Source organism: Lynx rufus, unplaced genomic scaffold (assembly GCF_022079265.1).
Source record: "Lynx rufus isolate CCGP_SWC_20201006 ecotype Redwood Valley unplaced genomic scaffold, mLynRuf1.p SCAF_2, whole genome shotgun sequence".
Taxonomy (NCBI): domain Eukaryota; kingdom Metazoa; phylum Chordata; class Mammalia; order Carnivora; family Felidae; genus Lynx; species Lynx rufus.
In genome coordinates this window covers 118034296-118041317 of record NW_025814834.1, presented here as the reverse complement: position 1 = coordinate 118041317, position 7022 = coordinate 118034296, and the positions used below count along the sequence as shown (strand labels likewise).

The window sequence follows — 7022 nt, the reverse complement described above, 5'->3', positions numbered from 1 at the left end:
GGAAAATCTTCCTCTTCATAACAAGAGTAGCCCCCTTTGCCTCCTTCCTCAATTCAACCCTCATCCAGTCTCTAGGAACAAAATACATCTTCCACAGCACTGGGCATCTTTCTGACTCTGTGGTTTAGCCAGCCACTTTTTCCTTTCAATGTCAATTTTTTTCTGTTCTGTGTTTTGGGGTGAGGGAAGAAATGGCTTCGGGATAAAATAAAAGAGGTAAAGGGGAAATGAAATACACAGATTGTTATTTTGAGATGTAATGTGGATTTATATCCATTACACATGTAAATATTTAGTGTGGTGGTATTTTGTGTACATAAGTACTGTGCGTAAGTACTGTGGGTACACATTCCCTGTGGCCCAGTCAGGAGTGCTCTTTGGGCACCTTGATACATCTTCGATTTTTTTTAAAAGCGTGCAGTTTCCAGGTCATGATATATTGAGAAATTGGAATGGAACAGACTTGGTCAAACTCTCCAAGAACCATCTGTGACTGTATAGGAGTCAGAGCCCTGCCTCGTGGCCTCGATGGTATATGGTCGATTTTGAGTCACGGCAGATGAGTTTGGTTTGATGTGCCTGAGAGTTTTAGGTCAATGTTAAAGCATGATTACTTCACGTTGTAGCTCTAACAGGTATAGAAATAGAAGAAAAACTTACAACAACAACAAAACCCAGAAGTGTATGAAAAGTTAAAGGAAAATTCCCCTGCTTCCCAATACCACTCCACTGTTGACACATCTTTATAGATTACATGTAGGAGTCAGCGGTGGCTTTGGTGCGTGATGGATGCTATGTGGTCAAGGACTCAGGAAGACCCAAGTCTTGCTCTGACAATCCCTTGCCCTCTCTGGGCAATGGGAAAAGGGTGGAGGCAAGGAAAACGAAAATCACTGTACTATATGCAAAACTTTCACCTCTGGACAGGAAACTCTGGGTAAACGGTGGCAGAATATGTGGTTTATGAGCTCTTCCCTCACCCAAGGCCCAGGGCACGTTTACCTTATTTTCTGAGGTGCAAGTGACAGGACAGAAATCAGTCAAAGGCCGGGGGTGGGGGGGGTTGCGGAGAGACAGCAAGAGAGCTGACCACCCTCGAAGGTCAACTATACTCTAGTCTTGGGTCAGTAGAAGAAATACCTTGGGATTATTGGTGGGAATATGGACGCTAAACCATAATTTACACACCTCTAGCGAGGGATAGCACTTTACTCTCTGTAGCGGTTCCATGGTGTAATGGTGAGCACTCTGGACTCTGAATCCAGCGATCCGAGTTCAAATCTCGGTGGGACCTTTCCCTTTGGGACAGGGTGGTTTTTTTACTCTTCGAGTGGGACGCAGTTTCCGACCGGGGGATCCTGCTCGGTGTCCAGGAAAGAAGTCCCGCGGGCCCCGCGCCACCCTGGGCGCCTCGCAGCCGCGTCCCCCGCGCTCCGCCGCCACCGCCTCCTCGGGATTCGGGGACTCACGAGCCGGGTTCCCAGAGCAGCGCGCTCCGCACGGACACTGCAGCCACGGCGGCGGGGTGCGGGGGGGGAGGCCGGCCAGCACCGCCCTTCGTCGGGCTCACCCTCAGGCCTCAGGGTGAAAGCCACGGGCTGCGGCCAGTGAACGCTGCACCGCATCGCACGTCACGCGGCGCGTCCCGTAATTGCACACTTTGTCTCTGAGTCAGTTTGTGATATGAGAGAGTGTTCTGGTTTTGAGGTCGATGGTTCACAGACCTAAACTGGAAGTATTACTGGGGTGTTTTTGAAGCAAGGAATTGAATTCCTATTCTCCATTGATTGAGCTGATCAGATGAGCTGATAAACTCCCAGATCGGCCCAGCCCAGGAGATTACGGTTGGTCAGAGAGCAGTACTTCCCTGTCCCTAGGAGGGTCCACAGCCACTGAAAAGTATCACTGCTGTAACTTAAATAAAATCAGTTCTCATCACATCCAGTCTTTACGCAGTGTTGCGCCCCAATACCAGTCAATGATTGTACGCACAGTGCCCAATCCCAGGCATAGTCAACCATTGAATCCTTTCAACAGGCCCACATCATATCACTGTCCTCATTTTCCATGTAAGAAAACTGAGATCCGGAAAGATTAAGCAACCTGTCCAGTCACTCAGCCAGTGAGTGGGATTGGAAAGCAGGAATTTGGACTGAAGACATCCTGGCTCCAGAAGATAGGCTGAGAACCACAATGTTTATAACTCCTCCTACTTTTAAAAACCGCTAAAAATGCTGGACAGGAAATTTAAGTCTATATAAATTCTTTTGAAAAAACACCTAGGAGGAACCATGCAACAGGCATCAAACTATCCGAACATCCTTATGACCCCACTGCCTCCCGCAAACCCTTCTTATGCCCACAAGTGCTCCCTCAAACTCTCCAACTTAAACACACTTCCTGCCAGAACCAGGTTTTCCCTCCCCTTTATGTTTTCCTCTCACCTACCCCACACCTCTTTCATAGCTATTCTGTTCTTTCACTTCCAGGACATTCATTTTTTAAGTTTAAAACTATGAAAACTAGGGGCGCCTGGCTGGCTTAGTCCATAGAGCATGCGACTCTTGGTCTCAGGGTCTTGAGATCAAGCCCCACCTCGGGCATGAAACAAACAAACAAACAAACAAACAAACAGAAGAAGATAAGCATTCATCCTTATCCCACCACCTGGAATTAACTACTTCTAACATCTTTACATATTTTTCTTCAAATCTATTTTTAAGTTGTTCTAGATTTTTTGCAAAAGCTATACATGGTAAAATTACACAAATGGTAAAATGCAAATGATGTACAAAATACGTATATGTAAAATTTTGAAACAGCTTAAAATAAAAAATAATTTTGTATGCATTAGGTAATTACTAATGGAGCCATATTTGATAAATCTATAGGGAGGATGTATTTACAAATATTCTTTTATAAAAAACTGAGCTCTTATAGAGCCTATTTTTATTTGAAAGTATTGAGTTTAATAGGGCATGAATTTCACGGAAGAAAAAGATACAAAACAAATATGGAGGGATTGTTCACTACATGAGTGATAGTTTTCTAAAAGAACTTTCCAAGGCTAATACTAATTAATTGCACTTCAGACACTAAAATTGGAATGATTTGTTTTTAAAACCAAAAGTCTTAAGGTGTAATTTGTAAATAATACAATGGATCCATTTCAAGTTTGATGAGTTTTGACGAGTTGGATGCACCCAGGCAACCACTACCCTGTTCAAGAGCAAAGAACATTTCTATTACTCCAAAATGTCTTCTTGTGCCCGTTTGCAGCCAATCCCCCACACCACCTCCTGTCCCAGGCAATCAATGATCTAGTTTTGTCACTATGGCTTAGTTTTGCCTGTTCTAGACACTGACACGGATGGAACCACAGAGTATGTGTGGGAGGCCGGGCCCCGGTGCCAGGCTGAGACCGGGTCGAGCAACGGTTCCCTGTTGACTCAGCCAACCCGGTGGTTCCCCCTCCCATTCCCCCACTTTCAAGGGCATACGAAAGCCTTGTCAAGGCTGAGAAAGTTAATTCCTGAAGCCTGTGGTCTGCGGGTGTTGGCAGTAACGTTACCTCCCCTTTTTCTACCCCGAGTCAAATAGAAACAAACATGGGAACTGTGTTTTGCTAGCAATCTATCAACAAGGTCTTGTGACCCGTTCAGAAAGTTCACAAGGTACACAGAACTAAATGTTTTGGCTGGCAGTGGTCATGTGAAACCTGTTTATTCTTAGAATGACCTGATCCATAAGAGTCTTATATTATAAAAGATTGTGTACAGCAACAATAAAGCCGTCACTTGGGCCATCAGCCCATGGGACCCTCCTGTTCCCAAACTGTCTTCTCTTCTCTCTTTTTTTCTTACATTCCCCTACCCTCAGGCCCCTGATCTCGGTGTTTGTTGCGCCGGTCGCAACAAGTATGTATTCTTTTTATCACTCAGCATGCTGTTTTTGAGGTTCATCTTTATTGTTGCCACATATCAGGAATCTGTTCCATTCCATTGAAGAGTAGTATATTTTTGAATGAATAGACCACAGTTATAGCCACTCATCTTCTTTTCCAAAAATTCTTTTAACATTTATTTCTTTTAGAGAGAGACTGAGTGCAAGCAGGGAAGGGGCCGAGACAGAGGGAGACGCCGAATGTTCCGATTCGGAAGAACATCCATTCTGCTCATCTGCTCTGCTCAGAGCCGGATGTGGGGGGCTTGAACTTAGGAACTGCGAGATCATGACCTGAGCCAAAGTCAGACACTTAACTGACTGAGCCACCCAGGCACCCCCCCCCCATCCATTCAGCTCTTGATGGGCATTTGATATGTTTCCAGTTTGGGGGACTGCTATAAACAAAGTTGCTATAAACAAGTCCCTTGGTGGGCACGTGTTCTATAAATTCCATTTAAAATTTTTAATTTTTTAATACTAATTTATTTCGTGAATGGATGTTACACTCACAAATACAAGATTCACTCAAATGTTACAAAAAGTGTGAAGCAGAAGTCTATACACTTTACGCTTCGTAATTAAGGGTTAAAAAGCTTATCTTGGGTAGTTTCCTATTAGGACGTATTTACTATAAACCGTACACTACGCTAGGTGTGCTATTAGGTTATCTCACGTAATCTATGCAATAATTCCTCTATGAGTTGCTTAATATTATTATTTTCATATTATTCTTGCAAAATTGGCCTAGCAATAGAAGGGGTTGGTTGAATGTCAAACAAAAGGCAAGCGGTGGAGCCAGGACTGGAAGGGAGGCCTCCCAGAGGTGGTGCTCCTCACCACAGACTGAACCTAACTTCGTAATAACCTCGGTGTTTGATAGGCTTGGCAACCAGTATCCAAGCACTGGTATCGGTCATTGCTGTCTGCTCAGAAACTCCTCCGTCAGGGAGCATAACAGTGCTGACAACGGAGACGGGGGAAACCTGTTAAAGACTCTAGAAACCCAAGTTTTCTCATCAGTAAGGCACTGCAAGTTGACTTCAGTCTTGGTTCAGATATTTTGTATTTGTTTATCCCACTGTGGAGAGAAATTCAGGGCTCTTCATCAAACTAGGTCAGTCTGCAGGACCTACGACTTCTACTTTCAGTGTCCTCAATACTCCAGACGCATTCCAGTGTACTTTTTTAGTCTTCTTTGGACCTGCCCTTGTTTGTATACAACCCCTTCCCCAACTCTACTCCCTACCTCCAACTCAACTCCTGCTCCTAGTCTCTCCAGTGGTCTCAGCAGCTTCTGAATGCTGTTCCTGAGGTAGCCACCAGGGAGGCTTGATGGTTCTTCCCGCCATGGCCCTGCCGTTTGCTTTTGGTCAAGTAGTTTCTATTTGCCAGGACAACTGTGGATCAGAAGTGAGCAAGTTAAGAAGACATCCTGGGAATTGGCAAAATGTGCACGACTGTCAACACTGGACCTGGTTGGTTTTCTTATAAACCGGAGTTGGATATACCACCGCAACTGCATTTTCAGACAGGGAACATCTAAAATTACTTGAGAGCTAAAAAAAAAAAAAAAAAAAAAAAAGTTACTTGCAATTGTTGCTGCCCTCTTATTAAGGAAGCTTCCTAATTTGCCACACTACTGAAGAGTGTCAGGTGCAAACTGGAGGCTGAGAGAGAGCTAGTGTTTTCGTGTCTATAAAAGGTATCAAGAAAGAGCCTGAGAGAAGAGATGGAAGGAAGGGAAAACCAAAGCCAGAAATAGAAAAAGCTGCTTTGGGGTGGGAAGGATGAGTGGGTGGTGTCTTTGGAATTGGCTAGTAACGGCTTTAAGGCGTAAAAAGCAAGACAGACACCAAACAGGGAAACTAACGCTTAAAAAATGAAGTCTTAGGCAAGGTTAGGTATTTAAAGAGTAGGACGCGGCAAGGCAGCCTAGTTGCAGCCTCTCACAAGAGGGGAAACTGGTCACCTTTGACTCCCAAGACTCTCTAGTGTAGGTTTCTGGTTGGATCACAAGGCTTCCGGCCAAGATTCAGGTCTGACTGCGGTTCTGATTTGCAGGGAATATAACATGTGTAAAATTCAGAGCTGCTTGCTCGCGTAGCCTAAACGTGTTACGAACGGAAACGAATCTGGACCACGGTACAGGCAGTTTCTCCCTCGCTTTTGGAAGTGTGTGCACCATGGCCTTGGCCTACCCAGCACGAACCACCCACAAAGAGTTCCTTTAAGCCTGTACACTAAAGAAAGCACCTACGAAAAAACACACCCGTTCATGCGAACTGCGTGCACTACGGTGCCCTCACGCGTGTTATATTCATAACAAACCCACGTTTGCCCTGAATATACACGCAGGACTACAGAACTTCCATGCCCGGAAACACCAATACGCAAACCCACAAACTGAAACAAAGGCAAAACTCAAAAAGTTAAGAGGTTCTCAAAGCACCGTGGCAACGCATAGAACCGGATAGAACAAAACCAGCTTGGTTAAAAAGCAAGACACCACCACGCAGAATAGCCCATTCTCTTCTGTCTTTACCACGACGAAGACTCAGGGGAGAGCGCGAACGCAGTCCCCCACTACCACAAATTATGCAGTCGAGTTTCCCACATTTGGGGAAATCGCAGGGGTCAGCACACCCCGAGTGCAATGGATAGGCCTCGCCCTGGGAAAACCACCTTCTTGATCATGGTATCTCCCCTGCCAGGTAAGTATGACTTCCGCCTCCTCCGCCCCATTACACCCTCTCACGCCTGACACTCTCTACACACGGTCACTTCCGTCCGCACACCCCCGAGCCTCCCTAAGACTTTGCCACACGCAGCACACGCACTTGCAACCAACAGTCCTGGAATGGCTCCCACAGCACGCGAGATCATACGCTATTTAAGCGGTAGTTACCGAAACAACAGCCCCTGCGCTCCCCTATTTACATAGCACACGCCCTATCCGTGACGTCACGGGAACGCGCCTTCCCTCCAGCCCATGCCTCGCCCTTGCCCCCTCCTCAATATAGCCAGCCAACCCTCAGGAGGGGGAAATTGGCTTGTCCCTCTTTTCCTCCAAGTGCCCG

General features: G+C 45.9%; 2 non-coding genes across 2 annotated transcripts; one reads left to right on the top strand and one right to left on the bottom strand.

The window, feature by feature from the left end:
• Positions 1 to 1222: 1222 nt before the first annotated feature.
• TRNAQ-CUG (transfer RNA glutamine (anticodon CUG)) lies at positions 1223 to 1294 on the top strand. Its single transcript has one exon. It is a non-coding gene; the product is annotated as a tRNA-Gln (tRNA).
• Positions 1295 to 6500: 5206 nt separating this feature from the next.
• LOC124516863 (U1 spliceosomal RNA) lies at positions 6501 to 6664 on the bottom strand. The gene has a single exon (XR_006963249.1). It is a non-coding gene; the product is annotated as a U1 spliceosomal RNA (small nuclear RNA).
• Positions 6665 to 7022: the final 358 nt, after the last annotated feature.